A 26,597-nucleotide genomic window follows, 5' to 3' on the forward strand; every position below is an offset into this window, starting at 1 on the left:
CCAATATTTATTAAACCAAAAGGGGTAGGCAAAAGGCAGGTCGGGGATAGGTGAGAGTTCATAAACCAGGTCAGAGTCCAAACAGTACCAGGCGATAGGCAGGCTCGAGGTCAGGACAGGCAGGGGTTCAGTGAACAGGTCCGAGTCCAAACAGTACAAGGGGATAGGCATGCTCGAGGTCAGAACAGGAAGTGTGGTCAGGCAGGCGGAATCGGTGTCAGGACAGGCAAGGGTCAAAACCAGGAGGGCTAGGAAAAAACAAAGACTGGAAAATATAGGAGCTAGGAGAACTGCTGGTTGACTTGGCAAAACAAGACAAACTGGCACAGAGAGACAGGAAACACAGGGATAAATACACCGGGGACTAATAGGGAAAACAAGAGACACCTGGAGGTGGGTGGAAACAATCACAATGACAGGTGAAACAGATCAGGGCATGACAGTTAATGGAAATGGAGGAGACTGAAATTAAAACATATGCTTAAAGTACTTTGCTTCCTCTTTCAAAATATAGTTGGGTGAATCATGGATGACTTTGTCATTTTTAACATGTTTGTAAATTCTTTTTGGTATCATTTTAATGAAGATAAAAAAAATGGAGGTATTTTCCCCATATTCCATCCAGATCGCCTTATTTTTATAATATAATACAATTGATCTTTCGTCAATAAGTTCCTCCATTTTATTTTATTTTTTCCTCTTACTTATTATGTGCCTCTGTTACAGTTTGCATTACAATCCATCTATACTGTTTGTTCCTCTATTTCCTTTTTGACCTAAATTGTTTTATTTTAAAGATGAGTATGGAATTGCATGGCCTCTAAAGGCACATTTAAAAGTGTCCCATACAATAAGGAGATCTGCTTTACCTACAGTTGAAGTCGGAAGTTTACATACTCTTAGGTTGGAGTCATTAAAACTCGTTTTTCAACCACTCCACAAATTTCTTGTTAACAAACTGTAGTTTTGGCAAGTTGGTTAGGACATCTACTTTGTGCATGACACAAGTAATTTTTCCAACAATTGTTTACAGACAGATCATTTCACTTATAATTCACTATTTCGCAATTCCAGTGGGTCAGAAGTTTACATACACTAAGTTGAGTGTGCCTTTAAACAGCTTGGAAAATTCAAGAAAATTATGTCATGGCTTTAGAAGCTTCTGATAGGCTAATTGACATTATTTGAGTCAATTGGAGGTGTACCTGTGGATGTGTTTCAAGGCCTACCTTCAAACTCAGTGCCTCTTTGCTTGACATCATGGGAAAATCAAAAGAAATCAGCCAGGACATCAGTAAAAAAATTGTAGACCTCCACAAGTCTGGTTCATCCTTGAACCGCCTGAAGGTAGGTACCACGTTCATCTGTACAAACAATAGTACGCAAGTATAAACACCATGGGACCACACAGCTGTCATATCGCTCAGGAAGGAGACGCGTTCTGTCTCCTAGAGATTAATGTACTTTGGTGCGAAAAGTGCAAATCAATCTCAGAACAACAGCAAAGGACCTTGTGAACATGCTGGAGGAAACAGGTACAAAAGTATCTATAGCCACAGTAAAACGAGTCCTATATCGACAACCTGAAAGGCCGCTCAGCAAGGAAGAAGCCACTGCTCTAAAACCTCCATAAAAAAGCCAGACTACGGTTTGCAACTGCACATGGGGACAAAGATCGTACTTTTTGGAGAAATGTCCTCTGGTCTGATGAAACAAAAATAACTTTTTGGCTATAATGACCATCATTATGTTTGGAGGAAAAAGGGGGAGGCTTGCAAGCCGAAGAACACAATCCCAAACGTGAAGCACGGGGGTGGCAGCATCATGCTGTGGGTGTGCTTTGCTGCAGGAGGGACTGGTGCACTTCCCAAAATAGATGGCTTCATGAGGAGGGAAAATGATGTGGATATATTGAAGCAACATCTCAAGACATCAGTCAGGAAGTTAAAGCTTGGTCGCAAATGGGTCTTCCAAATGGACAATGACCCCAAGCATACTTCCAAAGTTGTGGCAAAATGGCTTAAGGACAACAAAGTCAAGGTATTGGAGTGGCCATCACAAAGCCCTGACCTCAATCCTATAGAAAATTCGGTGTGGTGATCCTAACTGACCTAAGAAAAACTGAGTTTAAATGTATTTGGCTTAGGTGTATGTAAACATCCGACTTCAACTGTATGTAATGTCGGAAAAAGTCAGTTATAAATTCTTCATTTAAAAACAATATGTCATTCAGTAGGCTTTGATTACAGTTCCTAAATTCTTTCCCTCACGGAAATTCTGTAAGAGTTATGTGTATACCAATTATTTGATGGTCCGACCTCATTCTGTCCTCCAACACTCTTAACTTTTGGTGCCAGTGAAAAATGACACAAGAAAATAGTCAAGATCACTAGCTTGATTGAGCCTCCGCCATGTATATCTCACTAGCTCAGGATATTTAAGCCTCCATATATCCACTAGTTCTAATATATCCATAATATTATTAATTTCCTTAACTGCTTGAGGGTGATGAGGGTTTGTTGTGTGATTTCCGTTATGGTTCATTGAGGTACTGAAAACCGAATTATAATCTTTCACCATAATAATTGAGTCATGTATTGCCTGTAAGCTCGATAAATTATATATATTTTGAAAGAAGCGTGGATCATCATTATTTGGACTATATAGATTAATGAGCCAAATCTGTTTATGGTCCAATAGCATATTTAAAAGTACCTACCTTCCTTGTGGATCTGTTTGATATCATAATATCACTCCTTTTGAGTTTCTTTGCCCGTGGTAAACAATTAGATGTTATTTTCCTTCTCTTTTAGCCAAGTAAAGACTGATTGTATTGTCTTATTATCTGCTAAGCTATTGCAATTATAACCAGCTGTACTTATTTCCCCACTTACCATAATAATCTTCATTTATTCCCACAACTGACGAATAATACGCATAATAATAATAGCGCTTCGACAAAGGATTGTTACCCCCCCACCCACACACACCCGCACACAAGCTCAAATGTTCAACAGTTGTTCCATCCCCGAGCCCTTTTCAAGAGAAGACTTGATGTGTGAATGCGTATACAGTTTGGCTGTTTAACTCTTAAGGATCCGCCCCTTTTTTAAAATTTTCGCCTAAAATGACATACCCAAATCGAACTGCCTGTAGCTCAGGCTCTGAAGCAAGGATATGCATTTGGCTGTTTAAGAAGGCATGCCAAATTGAGCAGGAATGGGAAGATGTGATTAACCAATATCTAGTCCTAGCCGATGGAGCTCGCATACCCCCCTTCCCCCCAACACCCACACACACTGATCCCCGATTGTGACCCATCTTCCCAAGCACCTCTGTGTAGTCAGACCGTATGATTATTCTGTTCCGCCAGGGCCACAATAATATGCCCCCTCTCTGATTGTCCGAGTGTGAATCCCTCCCCATGGGTTACTGCAGCCAGTGTTGCCACACTGACACTGGGTGGGGTACTCTACCGAAATTCCTACCGACTAGGTATGAGGTCATCAATCATTAGCAGCTTTGAAAATCCTTGGACATTATGCTCACCTTGAGATAAAGCCATAAAAGCACTTAGATGTTGTTCATTAGTCACCAAACAAAAGAAAGCGGACTGAAACAGGGAGAGAACTTGTCCAATAAGAAACGCTTTCTTTATGTGTTTTGAATATGAGCCGGTGAAACGTTATGCTAACAAATGCCACCAGCGTCAAGAGAAACAGAGATGATGCCCCTGGTGTCAATAACCCAACACTTAAGTGAGACAAAGCAGGTTTTCCAGCCACTCAAAAACGCCATTATCTTGTTGGTACGGTATAGACGACATGCTGTCGTTGCCAAGTCAGAATGAGTCTGCCTTGATTCACAGGCAAATAGAGTAGTGAATGATTCACAATCCCTTATAGTCCAATATCGATCTCCCTTCCTCAAAGATTTGTTACAGCAAATTTAGTTTGAAAAGGTATTGAGTATTTAAGAGTTCAGGCATTTCTTTCGAGTTTCTTTAGTTACATTATCCCCACAAATTACAACCCAAAAGTCACCAACACCAACTAAATCTGATTTATACAAAACCTCCTGGCATCTTTTATCCCCACCATAGTTGGATTTGTCAAATCTAGTTTCGGGTATGCAGCTTGCAATCCCGACAACTATTGTATCTCTGATTTTCAACACTGACGGAACACTTTTCACAGTCTAACTTAGACAATATCACAAAGTGACAGCAACTTCTATATTCCCCTGTCTTTTGGTAAATGTAAAAATTATACTGTCAATCTAAGTCATTTCCATTGTCCCTTATTTTTATACGAGGTGCCAGCCTGGCACGTCAACAGCGAGCAGATTGAAAGAGTTGATTGCGATTCTTCTAACGGCACAATGGGTGAACGCTTTCAATGTGTTCTCCTTGTAAAATCGCTGACAACCAGTTAAAATATATTTTCTATTATATTCCTGAAGCCTACGAATAATCCTATCATATTGCCTTCTTACCAAATCTACTGAGTACTTTTAAACATTCCTCAAGATATCAGTACTATTTTCTATTTGAGCTGAGTTAGAATAAAATTCAATTGTGAGAAATCGAGACAAAGTAGTTCCTGCTATTCCACATCACTTTTATAAAATATGCACAATGTTGGGTATTGATGGATGACAGTAGGCACTAAAGCACAAAGGTGAATCGATGGCGGTGGCGGTGCGTTTGTTATTGGGGGATAGATGGAGGTAGTAGTGTGACATCCATGGAGAGACTGTCATAGAGTCACGGCGCTGTGGTTTTATCGTTCCACAGTGCCAGAAGGAGATCATTAGCTCCCAATATGGAGTCCATCAATCCTTCCAGTGAAAACGACTCTTCTCTTACCCCAAGGATCAGGTTCTGTTGCCCTGTCAATATGGTTATAGCAGTAAAATGAGAATATGGTTAGTCAAATATGGGTTGCATCTCCCTGCCAGCCTACTGGGAACAGACGTCAATTCAACGTCCAGTTTTGATTTACATTTGGTTGAGTTGTCAACTAACGTGAATTAGACTTAGGTTTAAAGTTGGGTGAAAAAAATACTAAATGCTTTACATTGATTACTTTTTCCAAATCCAATCAGTTTTTCAAATTGATTCAACATCATCACATAGATTTTGTGGGTTGAAATGCCATGGAAACAACGTTGATTCAGCTAGTTTTTGCCTAGTGGGAAGCTTCTCTTTCATTGAGAAACAACTGCATGGTCTCATTAGAATGTCAAAAACAATGACATTTATCAATGATAGTTATGTTGCCTAAGATGAAATATACTGTAAGTTATATGTCACTTATGGCAAAAAAGTATTCCCTCTGATAGAATAGTTCAGATTCTCACATTTTGTTGTTGCATTGTACTTTGTATTTTTCCGTCAGTGCCTCTGAGTTTTTTGAAACACTTTCAAACTGTTACCCCGTATTCTAACTCTGTGTGTAGTCATATGAGTTTTCATATGATTATTCCACCTCTCCCAGAACTGTCTGACCTATGGGGCACCCTACTGTTGAAATTCCTCTCAATAATATATATAAGACATGATTGGACAGATTCTGTTTTCAACCAATCGCTAGCGTCTGCTGTTGACCACATATAGATTGTAACCAGCAGATGTAGCTGTAAAAGGGGGATCTTTTATAAGCTTATGCATTTCACAATATATCTATGTGTGCCATCTAGTTTTCACAGCAACATTGCATATTCTACTGGAGGGTGCTAGGCCTTCGGTGGTGAAGCCAGTGGCGTAAAATAAACACCTGCAAGGCGAGGGTCATAAGCTCTGGGGGCCTATGCGCCTATCATCTCACACCTATATGTTATAATTTTTTTAAGAAATAATTTTGACAGTAACCCCACATTTAGCAAGCGAAGTGTTTGTTGTCCAATCTACATGGGTAGTAGGTGACTCCGACAGACAATAGTTTTCATGCATCTAATTAGCCTATTTCTCAGCGGCACCGGCGGCAGCCGCCTCGGCCTTCTCACCTAGTTGGCTATCAAGTTCAAAAAAGTTAGGTGAATCAGGTTGGACTCGGATGGAGAATGAGTGCGTTGCTCAAGATGGATAAACGAAAGGCCACTGCAAAAAGCTTTATCTGATCAAGCTCCTGCCAAATTACTTAACTCAACCAAATCAGCAAAGCTAACACCTTGTCCTCGACTGACGAAACACCATGGCAGCCTCCCAGACCCGACAGACCTCACTGCCCGGCCCGGGAATGACAGTGGCCTTGTTCCTCCTCTTCTTCCTCCCCTCGAGAATAGTGACAGTTCCTCTGAGAGTGCCGGCCCTCCTCCTCCCATTAAACCAAGCCAAAGACCCAGCGGCGCTCATGAGTGCCCCCCCCCCCCCCCCCCCCCCTTTTGTGAAAACTGGTAAGCCTACGAGTGATGAGACGGATAGCCCCGACAGTGTAGAGTCTGAAAATACTGTACTGTATATAGCCATAGATCGGCTATTATTGCCGCCCGCCAGCATTCTAAATAGCAATGTTGCGACACCCTAGGCCTACAGTTTCGTGAACAATAAACCTTAGGGTTAAGATGAGAAAATGATGACCCCCCCCCCCCCCCCAAAAAAAAGTATTAATTAAAATAAAAACTAGAGTCAATGTCCACACACCCCTCAGAAAATTGCTGTTTAAGCTAGGGATATCATCTTTTTTTGTGCATGGGCTATTGTGTTGGCCATCCGCATCTGTGGTGAAAGGTGGCAGAGCCACAGTGGTGTTTGTCAGACCATGAGACATCCCGAAATTCGGTCTTCTTACAAAAACTTCTGTAGCGTCCGGTTTAGCCTACCAACGAATATGACCCCTCTCTGGAAAGATGACAACCTCACAAACACGTATATGTCATGTTTTGCTCTAGGATGACACAAGCCTCGCAAGACTGGTCTGAAGGTAGCCCAGTACCAGTTTTAAAAAATGTATGGAAGTGTATATACTGAGTGTACAAAACATTTAAGAACACCTGCTCTTTCCATGACATATTGTAGACTGACCAGGTGTATCCAGGTGACAGCTATGATCCCTTATTGATGTCACTTGTTAAATCCACTTCAATTGGTGTAGATGAAGGGGAAGAGGCATGGATTGTGTATGTGTGCCATTCAGATGGTAAATATTTAAGCACCTTTGAACGGGGTATGGTAGTAGGTTTGTGTCAAGAACTGCAACGCTGCTGGGTTTTTCACGCCTAACAGTGTCCCGTGTGTATCAAGAATGGTCCACCACCCAAAGGACATCCAGCAAACTTAACACAACTGTGGGAAGTATTGCCGTCAACATGGGCCAGCATCCCTGTGGAACACTTTCAACACCTTGTAGAGTACATGCCCCTTCGAATTGAGGCTGTTCTTAGGGTTGGGGGGGCAAACTCCGACTTTGAGTGGGGGTCTAGAGAAACTGTCTTACACCAGTGGGTGAAGCTGCATTGGATTTCCCTGTAGAGGGATGGAGGGCTACACCAGTAACCCAGTGGGGAGGTGACAGTGTTGTTCCTCATCGGGCTGGGTTGTTCATCCACCCCGGGGGGTTTGTTATCTTCCCTCTATCCGCTGTGCTTGGTTGACCAAGCGGAGCCGCCACATCTCCATGTGCCCTATGGTACCATTCCTTTGTGTTACTGCATTGATAGGGGACCTACAAGACCGGGACAGGGCCAGACACATGGAGGAAAGATGGAAGACGACTGCATTTCTCTAGCTGCGCAGTTGGAGTCTTATGTCCTACAGCATAAACAAAGGGATCTTATTACAGTCTGATTCACTATCTGTGAATGAGGAAGGGAAACCACATAGAACACAACTGGTGGGCCCAGGGGCTCATGGGTAACTGGATTTGTTTTCAATCCAAAATGAAAGACAGGCCAATTTGGTGATGTAAGTGAGGATACTATAGGATATATTGTCTGTAAACGCGATTGAACTGTACTATATATTTTTCAAATCAATTATATCACAGGCATTGTGCTTTGGGTATTAGAAAGGGAAAACAATGTTTTTCATTACTAGCACCCACTCACACATTCTGGACATTACTGAAGTCACTGAAGTCGTAGGGTGTTCTGTTGCCATGGATGTTGTATCAGCCACCGTGGGAGATTTTCAGAGAAACAGAAGGGCACTGTAAAACAACATGATCTTGTTGGTCCGCTGTAGCTCAGTTCGTAGAGCATGGCACCATTTTACTCACGTTAGGCTGTCAACCATGTCCAATCACCATCTCCATGTCCATGTTTCAAAAGCCCTTTTTGTGTTTTTCCTAAAATTAGTGGCTCGATTTAATCAGATCTAACGTTAACCCGTGGTTGCTCTTGTGTGTCACAAACCACTCCCTTCCTTCACACTGGGCACACACTGGTTGAATCAAATCAAAATCAAACTTTATTTGTCACATGCGCCGAATGCAACAAGTGTAGACTTTACCGTGAAATGCTTACTTACAAGCCCTTAACCAACAGTGCAGTTCAAGAAGAGTTAAAATATTTACCAAGTAGACTAAAAGAAAAAGTAATAATAAAAAGTAACACAATAACAATAACAATAACAATAATGAGGCTATATACAGTGGGCACCGGTACCTAGTCAGTGTGCGGGAGTACAGGTTAGTTGAGGTAATTTGTACATGTAGGTGGGGGTGAAGTGACTATTCAAAGATAATAAACAACGAGTAGCAGCAGTGTACAAAAAGGGAGGGGGTGGTCAATGTAAATTTTCCGGTGGCAGTTTTATTAATTGTTCAGCAGTCTTATGGCTTGGGGGTAGAAGCTGTTGAGGAGCCTTTTGTTCCTAGACTTCGCGCTCCGGAACCGCTTGCCGTGCGATAGCAGAGAAAACAGTCTAGAATTTGGGTGACGGGAGTCTCTGACAATTTTATGGGCTTTCCTCTGACACGCCTATTGTATAGGTCCTGGATGGCAGGAAGCTTGGCCCCAGTGATGTACTGGGCCGTTCGCACTACCCTCTGTAGCGCCTTACGGTCAGATGCCGAGCAGTTGCCATACCAGGCGCTGATGCAACCGGTCAGGATGCTATCGATGGTGCAGCTGTAGAACCTTTTGAGGATCTCGGGACCCATGCCAAATCTTTTCAGTCTCCTGAGGGGGAAAAGATTTTGTTGTGCCCTCTTCACGACTGTCTTGGCATGTTTGGACCAGGAGTCGTGTTTGGAGTCGTGTTTGGCCACGCAGTCGTGGGTGAACAGGGAATACAGGAGGGGACAAAGTACACACCCCTGAGGGGCCCCAGTGTTAAGGATCAGTGTGGCAGACGTGTTGTTGCCTACTCTTACCACCTGGGGGCAGCCTGTCACGAAGTCCAGGATCCAGTTGCAGAGGGAGGTATTTAGTCCCAGAGTCCTTAGCTTAGTGATGAGCTTTGTGGGCACTATGGTGTTGAACCCTGAACTGTAGTCAATGAAAAGCATTCTCACATAGGTGTTCCTTTTGTCCAGGTGAGAAAGGGCCGTGTGGAGTGCGATTGCATCACCTGTGGATCTGTTGGGGCGGTATGCGAATTGGAGTGGGTCTAGGGTGTCCGGGAGGATGCTGTTGATGTGAGCCATGACCAGCCTTTTAAAGCACTTCATGGCTACCGACGTGAGTGCCACGGGGCGGTAATCATTTTGGCAGGTTACCTTCACTTCCTTGGGCACAGGGACTATGGTGGTCTGCTTAAAACATGTTTGTATTACAGACTCAGTCAGGGAGAGATTGAAAATGTCATTGAAGACACTTGAAAGTTGGTCCGCGCATGCTTTGAGTACACGTCCTGGTAATCTGTCAGGCCCAGCGGCTTTGTGAATTTTGACCTGTTTAAAGGTTTTGTTCACACCGGCTACTGAGAGCGTTATCAAATCAAATGTATTATCAGCTGATGTAAGAAGGGCTATATATCTCAAAGTGCTGTACAGAAACCTAGCCTAAAACCCCAAACAGCAAGCAATGCAGGTGAAGAAGCATGGTGGCTAGGAAAAACTCCCTAGAAAGGCCAAACCTAGGAAGAAACCTAGAGAGGAACCAGGCTATGAGGGGTGGCCAGTCCTCTTCTGGCTGTGCCGGGTGGAAATTATAACAGAACATGGCCAAGATGTTCAAATGTTCATAAATGACCAGCATGGTCAAATAATAATAAGTAATCACATGCTAATGTAAAAAGCTGTTTTTTGATATAAATATGAACTTGATTGAACAAAACATGCATGTATTGTATAACATAATGTCCTAGGAGTGTCATCTGATGAAGATCATCGAAGGTTAGTGCTGCATTTAGCTGTGGTTTTGGTGACATTATATGCTAGCTTGAAAAATGGGTGTGTGATTGATTATTTCTGTCTGGGTACTCTCCTGACATAATCTAATGTTTTGCTTTCGTTGTAAAGCCTTTTTGAAATCGGACAACATGGTTAGATTAACGAGAGTCTTGTCTTTAAAATGGTGTAAAATAGTCATATGTTTGAGAAATTGAAGTTATAGCATTTTTTAAGGTTTTTGAATATCGCGCCACTCGATTCCACTGGCTGTTGACTAGGTGGGACGATTTCGTCCCACATACCCGAGAGAGGTTAATATTAGACATTGCGCACCAGCTGTAATTGACAAACACACACTCCCACCCCTCGTCTCACCAGAGGTAGTGTCTCTGTTCTGCCGGTGCATGGAAAATCCCACTAGCTCTATATTGTCTGTATCATCATTCAGCCACGTCTCGGTGAAACATAAGATGTTACAGTTTTTGATGTCCCGTTGGTAGAATAACCTTAATCGTAGGTCATCAATTTTATTTTCCAATGATTGCATGTTAGCAAGAACGGATGGCAGTGGGAGTTTACTCGCTCGCCTACAGATTCTCAGAAGGCTGCCCGATCTGCGTCTCCTTTTTCTGCGTCTTTTCTTCACGCAAAAGGCGTGGATCTCGGCCTGAAAGCAAGATATCCTTCTCGTCGGACTCGTTAAAGGAAAAAGTTTCTTCCAGTCCGTGATGAGTAATCGCTGTTCTCATGTCCAGAAGTTAAAGAGACGGTAGCAGCAAAATTATGTACAAAATAAATTAACTTCTATGGGCTTGGTGGGACGTTTGCGTCCCACCCTAGTCAACAGCCAGTGGAATCGCGTGGCGCGAAATACAAATACCTCAAAAAAGCTATAACTTCAATTTCTCAAACATATGACTATTTTACACCATTTTTAAAGACAAGACTCTCGTTAATCTAACCACATTGCCCGATTTCAAAAAGGCTTTACAGCGAAAGCAAAACATTACATTATGTCAGGAGAGTACCCTGCCAAAAATAATCACACAGCCATTTTCAAAGCAAGCATATATGTCACAAAAACCAAAACCACAGCTAAATGCAGCACTAACCTTTGATGATCTTCATCAGATGACACTCCTAGGACCTTATGTTATACAATACATGCATGTTTTGTTCAATCAAGTTCATATTTATATTAAAAAACAGCTTTTTACATTAGCATGTGATGTTCAGAACTAGCATACCCACCAAAAACTTCCGGTGAATTTACTAAATTACTCAATATAAACGTTGACAAAATACATGAATTATTTTAAGAAGTATAGATACAGAACTCCTTTATGCAAACGCTATGTCAGATTTTAAAATAGCTTTTCGGCGAAAGCACATTTTGCAATATTCTGAGTACATAGCTCGGCCATCACAGGCTAGCTAATTTGACACCCACCAAGTTTGGGGCTCACTAAACTCAGAATTACTATTAGAAAAATTGGATTACCTTTGAATGTTCTTCGTCAGAATGCACTCCCAGGACTTCTACTTCAACAACAAATGTTGTTTTGGTTCCAAATAATCCATAGTTATATCCAAATACCTCCGTTTTGTTCGTGTGTTCAGGTCACTATCCGAAGGGTAACGCGCGAGCGCATTTCGTGACTAAAAATGTCAAAATATTCCATTACCATACTTCGAAGCATGTCAAACGCTGTTTAAAATCAATTTTTATGCTATTTTTCTCGTAAAATAGCGATACTATTCCAACCGGGCAACGTTGTATTCATTCAAAGGCTGAAAGAAAAAAATTGAAGTCTCGTGAATGCGCATCTCAGTCTCAAAGTCCCCAGGCTGACCACTTACAAACTCTACTGCTGTACTTTGCCCAGAGACAGCAGACACCCCATTCCCCTTTCTGGCGGCTTTAGAGAGCCAATGGAAGCCTTAGAAAGTGTCACGTTACAGCACAGATGCTGTATTTTTGATAGATATGCAACAGAAGGACAACAAATTGTCAGACAGGGCACTTCCTGTATGGAATCTTCTCAGGTTTTGGCCTGCCATATGAGTTCTGTTATACTCACAGACACCATTCAAACAGTTTTAGAAACTTCAGAGTGTTTTCTATCCAAATCTAGTAATTATATGCATATTCTCGTTTCTGGGCAAGAGTAGTAACCAGTTTAAATCGGGTACGTTTTTTTATCCGGCCGTGAAAATACTGCCCACTAGCCCCAACACGTTAAAAAATAAGTTACACAAAATGCAAAACAACTAACAAAATAGCACAATTGGTTGGGAGAATGTAAAACATCAGTCATGTTCTTCAGTGCCATCTTCTTGTTTCCACGTCATTTCAATTAAATGATGTTGAACCAACGTGAAATAGAAGTTGAATTTATGTCTGTGCCCAGTGGGTTAGTTTCCCACAGGCTATTTTCATGTTCAGTTTGATAGGGGGGTTTTGAAGCCTATCAGTCTAATCGGGAGTAGGGCCTATAGCCTACAGTAGAACATGGCGCATTCAAGTGTGTAAATGTAAAATGTATGCAAGTGTAACAGTGTAGGTTACATCCCTCTCTTCGCCCCAACCCGGGCTCGAACCAGGGACCCTTGCACACATCAACAACTGACACCCACAAAGCATCGTTACCCATCGCGCCACAAAAGCCACGGCCCTTGCAACGCAAGGGGAAACCCTACTTCAAGTCTCAGAGCGAGTGACGTCACTGATTGAAATGCTATTAGCGCGCACCACCGCTAACTAACTAGCCATTTCACATCACTTACACAAGCATGACTGTAAGTTGCTTATTATGATATTACTATTATTACCTGTAAAATGTTCCTCTGTCTTCACTCTAGTTTGGGTGTCCTGAAAGTATCCAGAAAAGGTGTCAACATACATTTTACAGAGTGGAGGTGCCCTTATTGAAGTAGACAAGCCCATTTTGCATGGCCTGGTCCACCAGCTGTTACCCGGGTGGGAGGAGTTAGCATGTAACTCAGCGCCAAACGCCCCGCTTAAAACCGACAGCGAGGCCAGCTATGAGGGGTGAAGTAAAAAAGAAAACAACGAAGCGTGGTGGTGGATGGAAACTAACTTCCAATCATTGATTAACCTTTCTAGGGTCGGTGCAGTATCCTGAATTTCCACCTGTCTGACGTGCCCAAAGTAAACTACCTGTTACTCAGGCCCAGAAGCTAGGATATGCATATATGGTAGAATTGGATAGAAAACACTCTGAAGTTTCTAAAACTGTTGAAATGATGTCTGTGAGAATAACAGAACTGATATAGCAGGTGAAAACCCGAGGAAAATCGATCCAGAATAATTGTTTTTGAGCTTGGAATGACTTCCAATGCAATGCTATTGAAAGATCTAATTTCCACCTCCCAGATTGCAGTTCCTATGGCTTCCACTAGATGTCAACAGTCTTTATACAAGGTTTTAGGCTAGTTTTTTTTTTAAAAGGAAGAAGTATTTGTAGTCGTTCCAAGTTGAGCGCCAGGGCAAAAGTAGTCTTTTTATGCGCATGAACGTGGGTGCACTCTTCATTATTTTCCTTTGCTATTGAACATAGTAATCTCCGTCTGAAATATGATGATTTATTTAGATATTAGACAACCTGAGGATTGATAAAAAATATCGTGTGACTTGTTTGGATGAACTTCGCTGGTAACTTTTTGGAATCCTTTGTATGAATGTTGAAGGACTGGATTATTGAATTCAATGGCGCCAGCTAAACAGCGTTTTTGGGATATAAAGAAGGACTTTGTCGAACAAAACAACCATTCATTGTGTAGCTGTGACCCTTGGGATGTCAACCAGAAAAAGATCTTCAAAGTAAGAGATTTATTTTATCGCTATTTATGATTTTGTGTTGCCAGTGCTGGTTTGAAAGATATGTTGACATGGGGCGATGTCCTCAGGCAATCGAATGCTATGCTTTCGCCGTAAAGCCTTTTTGAAATCTGACAACGCAGTTAGATTACCAAGATTAAGCTAAAGAATCATGTATGACACTTGTATTTTCATGAATGTTTAATATTACGATTTTGTATTTTGAATTTGGCGCCCTCCGATTTCACCGACTGTTGTTGAATTTGATCCCGCTAGCGGTGCTGTCTGAGAAACGAATCTTGCTTTTTTGATCTCTCTGACAATTTTAGCTTATCTGTTGTGTTTTAGTTTGTGACAACATTCACTACCCTAGCACTTGATTAGAGTGGCAAATGGTGCCTTTGTAGTTCAGCTCCCGCTGGCTATGCAAAACGAGCATGCCCAAAACTACGGTAATCATGTGAACTGCGTTTCCTCTGCCATTGGTCCGATTGAATTCATTGTTTTTGTGCTCTGATTTGTTCCAGGCGTGACTCTGTAGAATACGTCTCTGCCTGTTCCTAAAATGGTGGTGTATTTCCATAGAGAGAGCGATTGAGGGAAGGACAGGTACAGCAGATGTTATCCCCAAATCTACATGCCACTGCTAAAGAATACAGTACCCTGTTACTGCAAGTATGTTGCTGGTAGTACACTACATTACTAAAAGTACGTGGACACCTGCTGGTCGAACATCTCATTTCAAAATCACGGGCATTAACATGAAGTTGGTCCCCGCTTTGCTGCTTTGTCCTGGCATCTGCCAAATCCAGATTCGTCTATCGAACTTCCAGATGGTGAAGCATGATTAATCACTGCAGAGAACGATTTTCCACTGCTTCAGAGTCCAACGGCGGCGAGCTTTACACAACTCCAGCCAAAGCTTGGCATTGCGCATGGTGATCTAAGGCTGCTCGGCCATGGAAACCCATTTATTAAGGTCCGACCAACAGTTTTTGTGCTGATGTTGCTTCCAGAGGCAATTTGGAACTCGGTAGTGAGTGTTGCAACCGATGACAGACGATTTTCACTCACTACACGCTTCAGCATTCGGAAGTCTCATTCTGTAAGCTTGTGTGGCCTACCACTTTGTGGCTGAGCCGTTGTTGCTTCTAAACTGGGGCAGCGCTAGCAGGGCAGAAATTTGATGAATTGACTTGTTGGAAAGGTGGCATCCTATGACGTTGCCACGTTGAAAGTCAGTGAGCTCTTCAGTAAGGCCATTCTACTGCCAATGTTTGTCTATGGAGATTGCGTGACGGTGTGCTCGATTTTATACACCTGTGAGCAACGGGTGTGGCTGAAATAGCCGAATTCACTAATTTGAGTGGGTGTCCACATACTTTTGTATATATAGTGTAAATTCCAGTGGTACGGGAAGTAAATTCGGCAGCTTTCTCAAAATGTGTAAACAAGACACTTAATATTAGTCGTAGAGTTTAAAGAATATCCTCTGTATTTACTAAGACACATAAAAGTACAGTTTAATGTGTTGAGTCTGATAAATACTCAGTAATAAAAGAGGATTATATGATATATATTAGCACCTGACAGCTCAGTAAACATGGTATTGATAATACGTCTCTCGACTAAGGGCACGGCTTATTCATCCCCTTTTATTTCACATCATAAACATGTATGGCACTTTGTCTCAGGTGCTAAAGGCTTGATTGACATTGCACTATCATACACTAGTCAAGCACATCACATAAATTTGTTATACAACTGAGACTCTGGAGAGATGGCTATGACATTATGAGCAACCCTGATATAAAAAGTAGGAGTTAATACCTTTCAATGTGCAAATATTAACTGTATTAACGTATCAAGCGAAAACAACATATTTACATTTTCCTCTCTAGCGGTACAAGCTTAGGACCCAGGGATATTTTTTCCCGAGCTCTGTCTCGCTACGTTTTCATTGCCTAAGTGCAAAAATAATTTATCTCTACAAACAACCTATTAATAAGAAATCAATTTGAGGCTCCCAGAAGTGTTTTGTGCAAATGCTAATGAATTTTTTAAAACCTCTGTGAAACAAATTGGAAATCTCAAGAAACAAAAGAAGCAGGGAGAGGAACAGGGTAGTTTGTGGAGTTGCAGCAAATGATAAGGGAAACTGACATCAAAATATGCACCACATGGAGACATCCATTAACGACGCTTATGAAGGGAACAAAATGCCCCCGGATGCACCAAGCCATTAAACTAGCGCATTTATTACCCCCCACATATCATTTTAGTCCACATTTATGGGAGGCATTTATATCTGCTAAAATGTGTATTGATGTGTTCTGAGTTTGTGTTCGACGTTGATAGGTTTATTTCCCTTTATTCAACCTCCGTGCCATTGGGTTGTTGAGCTGTATGTTTAGTATGTAAGTCACACATTTGAATAGTTGCAAAACATTGTCCACGGCCAAAGAGCCCATCCATGGTACTTGAGCCTCACTGCTACACAATACTAAGTAAACTGCACAGTATCTGATTATATCCTCAACGCTTGATGATGCGAATAGCCTTCTTGCATTTCACAGCTCCATGTCTCTCAGTAGCAGTCAGAGGCCAATCTGCAGTGAAAGGCTTGTACTGTAGCTGGGTCACAGAGGTGCTGCTGTGACATGGCCCTAGCAAGCCACCAGTACTTGTTATTCCAACCTAGTGCAGTTGGGCACAATTTATTGCCCTTTTCACCTTTGTTTTACGGCCGGCTGTAACTCATGCCACCGGAAGACAGTGCCATTCCCCAGTTTTTTTCCTAATAAAACTTTAACAGGGCATCAAAGACAGCAAACTGCAATGTGTCGGGGGGGGGGCATTAATAGTTGTTTGTAAATTTGTCTAACCAGCATCTTCCTTACGAGCTAATTCTGGGCCCTCGGCGCCACAATGAGGCATCTTCCTTCTCTAAGTGAAATTCAGTTCGTGTCCTTACAGGAAAACCTTGTATTGTTAGTGGAGTATTCAGATTCCATAGAGGAGAGTGGGCAAGGATGGAGGAAAACAAACTCAACAGATGAGAATTTATGCTAAGCCACATCTGCCTCACAAAACTCCCTCGGCTGCCTTCTCGCAAGGAATCACGCACATCAACTTTATGGAAAGAAAGAGGCGAGGGCTTTTTCTCTTATGTTTGTGTAGGGCAGTGGTGATTATTGTTAATTAGTTCAGTAAAAGTAAAAAAATCCCCAGCCTTCTAGTGATGTGCAGTTCGAACGACTCTTTTTACTGATTCGAGAGTCATGATTTGTTTTTATGAGTGACTCGTTCATTTTAGTCATTCGCTTGACCTGCCAGTGTTGGCCGCAATGAGTCCTATAGCAGGATTAATAGACGCTCCTCCAGCTCAGCAACTCCAGTGACGTGCTCTGACCAGCAAACTGTATGCCATATGCGCGTAGGGAAATAGAATATAAGCATAGAGAATAAATATAATAGAACTGATAATTGATCGCGTTGTGCAAGAATGAATGAATGCAATTAATTGATTATTGAACGTTATGATGGACACCACTTTGTAAAACCAAAATATACACAGCCTCTGTTCAACAAACTCAAACTTTGTTTTGGGGGCTGTAGTTCGCGAACAACATTGCTTATCACCGGCATTCAAGCAATGCATTCTGCCAAGAGTTGTTCACAATCTAGTCCGGTTGCGGCCGCAACTAGACCTTGTTTCAAATGTATCAAGAAATAAACAAATCTACATTGTATAAAGCACAGGTTTGGTGAACGACATGTGAAAGAGAGTATCACGTTTTAGGGAAGACCCAGATGCAGACAGTGTCGAAGTAACAAAGGTTTGGAGACAAAGGGCTGTGAGACATGGGTTTGATTCTAGACGCATGAAAAGTGGGATGTATACGGAGGGTACGGGGCAACAGAAGACGAGCAGCAGAGGGGCTAATGAACTTGGAGATGGGGAAAGGGCCGATAAAACGGGGGGAAAGTTTACGGGACTCCACCCGGAGGGACAGATCCCGGGTGGACAGCCATACGCTCTGCCCGAGATGATACCGGGGAGCTGGGGTTCAATGGCGGTCCGCTTGTCGTCGATACCTGAAGGTGGTCTCTAGAATGGCCGACCGTGCTCTCTTCCAGGTACGATGACAGCGGCGGACAAACATCTGGGCTGAAGGTATGCCGACCTCTTCCTCCTGCTAAGGGAAGAGCGGGGGCTGATAACCTGGGGAACACTCAAAGGGCGAGAGACCCATGGGAGAGCAAGGAATGGTGTTGCGAGTGAATTCGACCCACACTAGTTGCTGGGGTAGGTGGAGACCAGGCACCGAAGAGTCGTCTCCAGGTCTTGATTGGCTCGCTCCGACTGGCCGTTGGACTGGGGGTGGAACCCGGAGGACAGGCTGGCCAACGACCCAATGAGTATGCAGAAAGCCTTCCAGAACCTGGAGGAGAACTGAGGACCCCAGTCGGAGACCATGGATCCAGGAGGCCGTGTTGCACCATGAGCTGTGCCATCTCTTTGGCAGAGGGTAGCTTGGGGAGAGGAATGAAGTGGACGGCTTTGAAAAACGAATCAAGCTTACTAGCTATCTTGCATTATAGGGCTTCAGATAACCCCAAAAAAGATGCCTGCAAGCAACATCATTAGTGTGAATTTTCTATCGCAAAAATAATGACGGCAGATCACCACCAGATAATGAGGCAGTGGCCAGACACCGGTCCTGTTTCAGAGTAATAGAGGACGTAACCACCATTGAGAACGCAATCAGTGCTGTGTGTGTTTGTGTCTTGTATGTTGTAAGGAGGTGATCCCCATCCATGGTGTCGCAATGGACTACTCCTGGGCCAGGGTAAGTAATACCAAGCAGTCAGTGCCATGCTGGCGCATTTCCCTTGTGAATTAGCTGTGAATCATAAGTCAACCATGTTCAACCATGTAAACTCAGCAAAAAAAGAAATGTCCTCTCACTGTCAACTGCGTTTATTTTCAGCACACTTAACATGTGTAAATATTTGTATGAACATAACAAGACTGAACAACTGAGACATAAACTGAACAAGTTCCACAGACATGTGACTAACAGAAATTGAATAATGTGTCCCTGAACAAAGGGAAGGGACACAGGGAATGGCCCAGGTGGTCAAAATCAAAAGTAACAGTCAGTATCTGGTGTGGCCACCAGCTGCATTAACCTGTTATGGCTAGGGGGCAGTATTTTCACAGCCGGATAAAAAACGTACCCGATTTAATCTGATTATTACTCCTGCCCAGAAACTAGAATATGCATATAATTATTAGCTTTGGATAGAAAACACTCCAAAGTTTCTAAAACTGTTTGAATGGTGTCTGTGAGTATAACAGAACTCATTTGGCAGGCCAAAACCTGAGAAGATTCCATGCAGGAAGTGCCCTGTCTGACAATTTCTTGCCCTTCTTGATTATCTCTATCCATTACAGAGGATCTCTGCTGTTACGTGACACTTCCTACGGCTCCCATGGGCTCTCAGAAGGCGGCAAAAAGCTGAATCGTGGCTTTGCAGGCTCTGGCTGAAAAAAAGTAGCGCGTTTGGGTAGTGGCTGGTTACAGTACTGTGAGACTCAGGCTCGTGCCCGCGTCGACCCCATGCTTTGTTTTCTTTTGTCTGTTTACCTAAACGCAGATTCCCGGTCGGAATATTATCGCTTTTTTACGAGAAAAATGGCATAAAAATTGATTTTAAACAGCGGTTAACATGCTTCGAAGTACGGTAATGGAATATTTAGAAATCTTTTGTCACGAATTGCGCCATGCTCGTGACCCTTATTTACACTTCGGATAGTGTCTTGAACGCACGAACGAAACGCTGCTATTTGGATATAACGATGGATTATTTTGAACCAAACCAACATTTGTTATTGAAGTAGAAGTCCTGGGAGTGCATTCTGACGAAGACAGCAAAGGTAATAACATTTTTCTAATAATAAATCTGACTTTGGTGAAGGCTAAACTTGCTGGGTGTCTAAATAGCTAGCCCTGTGATGCCGGGCTATGTACTCAGAATATTGCAAAATGTGCTTTCACCGAAAAGCTATTTTAAAATCGGACACCTCGATTGCACAAAGGAGTTCTGTATCTATAATTCTTAAAATAATTACGTTTTTTGTGAACGTTTATCGGGAGTAATTTAGTAAATTCACCGGAGGTTTGCGGGGGGTATGCTAGTTCTGAACATCACATGTTAATGTAAAAAGCTGGTTTTTGATATAAATATGAACTTGATTGAACAAAACATGCATGTATTGTATAACATAATGTCCTAGGTGTGTCATCTGATGAAGATCATCAAAGGTTAGTGCTGCATTTAGCTGTGGTTTTGTTTTTTGTGAGATTATATGCTAGCTTGAAAAATGGGTGTCTGATTATTTCTGGCTGGGTACTCTGCTGACATAATCTAATGTTTTGCTTTCGCTGTAAAGCCTTTTTGAAATCGGACAGTGTGGTTAGATAAAGGAGAGTCTTGTCTTTAAAATGCTGTGAAATAGTCATATGTTTGAAAAATTGAAGTTTTCGGATTTTAGAGGAGTTTATATTTCGCGCCACGCCCATCATTGGATATTGGAGCAGGTGTTCAGGCTAGCGGAACGTCTAGATGTAAGAGGTTAAGTACTGCAGTGCATCTCCTCCTCATGGACTGCACCAGATGTGCCAGTTCTTGCTGTGAGATGTTACCCCACTCTTCCACCAAGGCACCTGCAAGATCCCGGACATTTCTGGGGGGAATGGCCCTAGCCCTCACCCTCCGATCCAACAGGTCCCAGACGTGCTCAATGGGATTGAGATCCAGGCTCTTCGCTGGCCATGGCAGAACACTGACATTCCTGTCTTGCAGGAAATCACGCACAGAATGAGCACTATGGCAGGGTCATGTCAGGATGAGCCTGCAGGAAGGGTACCACATGAGGGAGGAGGATGTCTTCCATGTTACGCACAGCGTTGAGATTGCCAGCAATGACAACAAGCTCAGTCCAATGATGGTGTGATACACTGCTCCCAGACCATGACGGACCCTCCACCTCCAAATCGATCCCGCTCCAGAGTAAAGGCCTCGGTGTAACGCTCATTCTTTCGACGATAAACGCTAATCCGATCATCACCCCTGGTGAGACAAAACCGTGACTCGTCAGTGAAGAGCACTTTTTGCTGGTCCAACGACGGTGGGTTTGTGCCCATAGGTGACGTTGTTACCGGTGATGTCTGGTGAGGACCTGCCTTACAACAGGCCTACAAGCCCTCAGTCCAGCCTCTCTCAGCCTATTGCGGACAGTCTGAGCACTGATGGAGGGATTGTGCAATTCTGGTGTAACTCGGGCAGTTGTTGTTGCCATTCTGTCCGACCTGCGAGAACCATCCGCTGTCTTAGGCGTTTCACAGTACGGACGTTGCAATTTATTGCCCTGGCCACATCTGCAGTTCTCATGCCTCCTTGCAGCATGCCTAAGGCACGTTCACGCAGATGAGCATGATGACGCCCTGGGCGTCTTTCTTTTGGTGTTTTTCAGAGTCAGTAGAAAGGCCTCTTTATAGTGTCCTAAGTTTTCATAACTGTGACCTTAATTGCCTACCGTCTGCAAGCTGTTAGTGTCTTAACGACCGTTCCACAGGTGCTTGTTCAGTAATTGTTCATGGTTCATTGAACAAGCATGGGAAACAGTGTTTAAACCCTTTACAATGAAGATCTGTGAAGTTATTTGGATTTTTACGAATTATCTTCGAAAGACAGGGTCTTTGCTGAGTTTATATGTATCATAGGTCCTAGCATACAACAATGAATAATCTGTAACAAATACCATCAAAGGATACCTTACAATTTACAATAATGAACACCTTATGAAACAGCTGTGAAAACCATCTTGGCTGTCACGACTTCCGACGAACTCGGCTCCTCTCCTTGTTCGTTCGGCGGTCGACGTCACCGGCTTTCTAGCCATCGCCGCTCCATTTATCTATTTGTATTGTCTTGTTTTACACACCTGGTTTACATTTCCCAATCACACTGCATGTATTTATTCCTCTGTTCCCCCTCATGTCTTTGTGTGATATTGTTTGTGTGTTACGTTTTGTAACACGCCAGGCTGGCATTCGTTATTTCCGTGTTATTTTCACGAAGCTTGTTTGAATTGTTGAACATTGATGTTTTGTGACTGTTTTTGCACGCTTTGTCGTAAAATACCTACCGTCTTGAGATGGGGGAACGGCCAAGCAGTGAAAACAAGGGTGGGCAAAACATCAGACAAAACAGATGATGGACGATGGACACGATGGACAGACAAATTCACACACAATGACTACATGAGACAAACAAGACACATGAAAATGCTTGCCGCATCGCCTGCACCGGGCCATCTCCTTACCTTCACTCACGTATCTCCTGACAGAAGCAGTGGACGCTGACCTCTGTTGTGTAGGGTGTGGACATCTTGGGAGAATGGACCCAGAACAGGGACTGGAATCGGGATTGGAAAATGGTGCCAAGTGCCCAGCCTGAAAACAAGAGAAAATATGTTTTCTCATGGATTTCTGATGGTATCATGCCATGGAGGGTTCCTCATCTCTGCAGAGAGTAAGACTGCTTGCAATAGCAAATATGGATACCGACACAAACATTTGATCATATTGAACTCTGCTGTGGTCAAATAAAGCAACCATTTAAAAAACAACTTATCAATGCAAAATTTGAATTGTGACACACTTACTGATCATGTGCCATGGTGAAACAATTTTGATGGGCTTCAACTTCGGCGCCACAGTCTTCACCCTCTTAAACTTCTGGCAGGCTAGACAAGTACTGACCTGTAAGCACAAAGTGACAAATTGAAACACTGTGCTCAATATGACATTCATCGAAATCATAATTTCACTATGGGTCTCTCTCTGTCTAGCGAAGACACCTAGTTAAAGGCAGTTGGAGTTACCATAATTGCTTACACCTATTCATTTGATTGATTAGGGTTACTTATAGCTAGATACCTCAATTTGAGAGACATATAACTAAATGTATAGCTAGCGACATGTACTGTTGATGACCTAAATGGTTGTACATACATCCTTCCAGTTATCTAACAGTAACAGTAATAGAAATTAACTGCTTAACGTTACCCTGAATTGTGCATTTCTCTGCCCCCTATGAATGTTGCGCCTCTTGTCGAGATCAGTGTGTCTTCATAGTACTTCGCCTGGTTGGAAAAATACAATAACATCTCCTCGAGGGATGCCATTGAAGTGCAAGCTACATGCAAACAAAAAGCAGCTATAATAACACTAAACGTTAGCTAGCTAACTTAGATAACGTTAGCTAAATAAAGCTGTCTGGCTGATATACATAAATAATGTTAGCTAGCAGTGACAATATAACATCAATCAAAAAAATGCTTAAATTCTTTATTCCTATTTAACAATACTTTCTTATATAAATACAAATATATGATAACGAAATAGTGTTTTCTTTCCAGTCTTTTCGGTCCTCTGAAGCAGCAGGTTGTCACCGTCAAAAACACCCTCCTTGGAGAGCAATTCTGAGGTAATCATTTTGCGCGGACTGAGCGAGCGCTTCTGAGCTGAAATAGAACTAGAACTTCCGGCGTCCTCCTTCCTTCGCGACCGCTACGAGGTAACCACGCAACCAGCATAGCGTCGGACACATCGGTTCATTACGTAATCATCAAATCAAATCAAATGTATTTATATAGCCCTTCTTACATCAGCCTTATATCTCAAAGTGCTGTACAGAAACCCAGCCTAAAACCCCAAACAGCAAGCAATGCAGGTGTAGAAGCACGGTGGCTAGGAAAAACTCCCTAGAAAGGCCAAAACCTAGGAAGAAACCTAGAAAGGAACCAGGCTATGAGGGGTGGCCAGTTCTCTTCTGGCTGTGCTGGGTGGAGATTATAACAGAACATGGCCAAGATGTTCAAATGTTCATAAATGACCAACATGGTCAAATAATAATAATCACAGTGGTTGTCAAGGGTGCAACAGGTCAACACCTCAGGAGTAAATATCAGTTGGCTTTTCATAGCCGATCATTGAGAGTATCTCTACCGCTCCTGCTGTCTCGAGTTGAAAACAGCAGGTCTGGGACAGGTAGCACTTCCGGTGAACAGGTCAGGGTTCCATAGCTGCAGGCAGAACAGTTGAAACTGGAGCAGCAGCACGGCCAGATGGACTGGGGACAGCAAGGAGTCATCATGCCAGGTAGTCCTGAGGCATGGTCCTAGGGCTCAGGTCCCCTGAGAGAGAGAGTGAAAGAAAGAGAGAATTAAAGAGAGCACACTTAAATTCACACAGGACACTGGAGAAATACTCCAGATATAACAGACTGACCCTAGCCCCCTGACACAAACTACTGCAGCATAAATACTGGAGGCTGAGACAGGAGGGGTCAGGAGACACTGTGGCCCCATCCAATGATTCCCCAGACAGGGCCAAACAGAGAGGATATAACCCCACCCACTTTGCCAAAGCACAGCCCCCACACCACTAGAGGGATACATTCAACCACCAACTTACCATGCTGAGACAAGGCCGAGTATAGCCCACAAAGCTCTCTGCCACGGCACAACCCAAGGGGGGCGCCAACCCAGACAGGATGACCACGTCAGTGACTCAACCCACTCAAGTGACGCACCCCTCCTAGGGACGGCATGGAAGAGCACCAGTAAGCCAGTGACTCGGCCCCTGTAATAGGGTTAGAGACAGAGAATCCCAGTGGAGATCTGGTCAGAATGTAGCAAGTTCTTGCAACAGCACTAGCAACAGAAGTTAGAACTCATCGAATCTCATTGTGACGTAGAGGGGGATACTATTTGCCTGGGGGACATTATTTGGCATGACAGGTCCTGGAACTGATCTACTGGTGCTGGCAAACACCTCAGAAGGGACAAAAGGTGATTACTACAATCTTAGAAAAAAAGTGCTATCTAGAACCTTAAAATAGTTATTTGGGTGTTGCCATAGGATAATCCTTTTTGGTTGCAGGTAGAACCCTTTTGGTTCCAAGTAGAACCCTTTCAGCAGAACCTAAAAGGGTTTTTACCAGGAACCAATAAGGGTTTCACCTGGAACCAAAAAGGGTTCTCCTTTGGGGACAGCTGAAGAACACTTTTGGAGAATTATTGTGTGTAATAAGACATGAAATCAGTTTTTTGTAATATCAGAATCACCAAATACATTTGCATGAGCAGGAATTTGACTTTGTGAAATAGTTCTGTCATTCATCAACTATACCTTGTTTTTCTACAGATGGAGGACAGGAGAGGGGCTTTGGTCATGGAGTTTTCTGACTGAAAGACAGGTTGATACTGATTTCTGAATTGAGAAAGACCTTGAAGCGTTACAATTATACAAGACATACCTATTACTTTTTTTGATCGTCTTTTGTTATTTTTGAATCAAATGATCCTATCAATGGGGCGCGGATATGTGACACCATACAGGAAGGTACGACTGACATGTTTGGCAAGGTAGCCCCGGCACCACCAGACAAAATGTTAATAGGTACAGTATCTGTATTGGCTGTGAATGACAATAAAAGATGAAAGACAAGTGTAATATTTGCAGAGCACTGATTCTACAGTATTATGTGAAGGATGGTTGATTCTACATGGAATTGTTACACTTGAAAGTTACCAAAACACTTTGGAATATCAACATAAATTCAGCAATTGCATTCTTCTCATTTTACTCTGTAGGCTACTCAGTATGAGAAGAGCGCCATCCTCCTTCATCTCACATCTGAATGTCAGTGTGTTAGACAGCCACATCTTTAGATTTGGGTAAATAGACCATAGAAATGCCATTCTAGTTCTGGTTAGACAGCTGCATTTGTGTCTACATATTACTGATTTTGAAGTACAATTGATATTTACAGCTGAAAATGTTTTGTCTTTGTAACACCAACACATTTTCCTTGATGTATCTAAACTCAAACTGGGTGATGTTTGTGCAATGTCCACATGTAGCCTACACTTGTAGGGATATTAGTTCTGGAATTTGTCTCCTGGCAAAGATTTAACAGCAGACATAAGCAGAGACGAGACAAGACCAGCCAGTTATAGAACATTGTGTTGTAGGACAGCTGAGCTGACTGGAGACTGCGGGCATTCACCTCACAGTAGATGATATAGTTTCCACAGCAACATGTATTTACATGACGTGATGAAATGTTAAAACTAAGTTGCAAGCTACCTTCATAGCAAGGCATTGTAGAACGAGTGTCTTATGAAACACATTCCTGACTAGGGCTGTTACGGTGACCGTATTACTGCCACCACGGCGGTCACGAGTCATGACGGCATTCAAATTCCACGTGACCGTTTAGTCACGGAAATTAGGCTTCTCCAAGCTCTGATACGGCTGTTGGTCATTAGAGACTGAAAATATTTGCCATTGGTCCTCAGATCCTCAAAAGGTTCAACAGCTGCACCATCGAGAGCATCCTGA

The 26,597-nt window shown here is 42.8% G+C and overlaps 1 long non-coding RNA gene across 1 annotated transcript; it reads right to left on the reverse strand.

The window, feature by feature from the left end:
* LOC106610671 (uncharacterized) lies at nt 1-24,136 on the reverse strand. The gene is made up of 4 exons (XR_001329948.3): nt 23,256-24,136; nt 22,853-22,949; nt 22,511-22,640; nt 1-248 (listed from the first exon to the last, which is right to left on the reverse strand). It is a non-coding gene; the product is annotated as an uncharacterized LOC106610671 (long non-coding RNA).
* Between the last annotated feature and the right edge of the window lie 2,461 nt (nt 24,137-26,597).

The sequence above is a fragment of the Salmo salar genome, chromosome 09 (assembly GCF_965601325.2).
Source record: "Salmo salar chromosome 09, fSalSal1, whole genome shotgun sequence".
Lineage (NCBI taxonomy): Eukaryota > Metazoa > Chordata > Actinopteri > Salmoniformes > Salmonidae > Salmo > Salmo salar.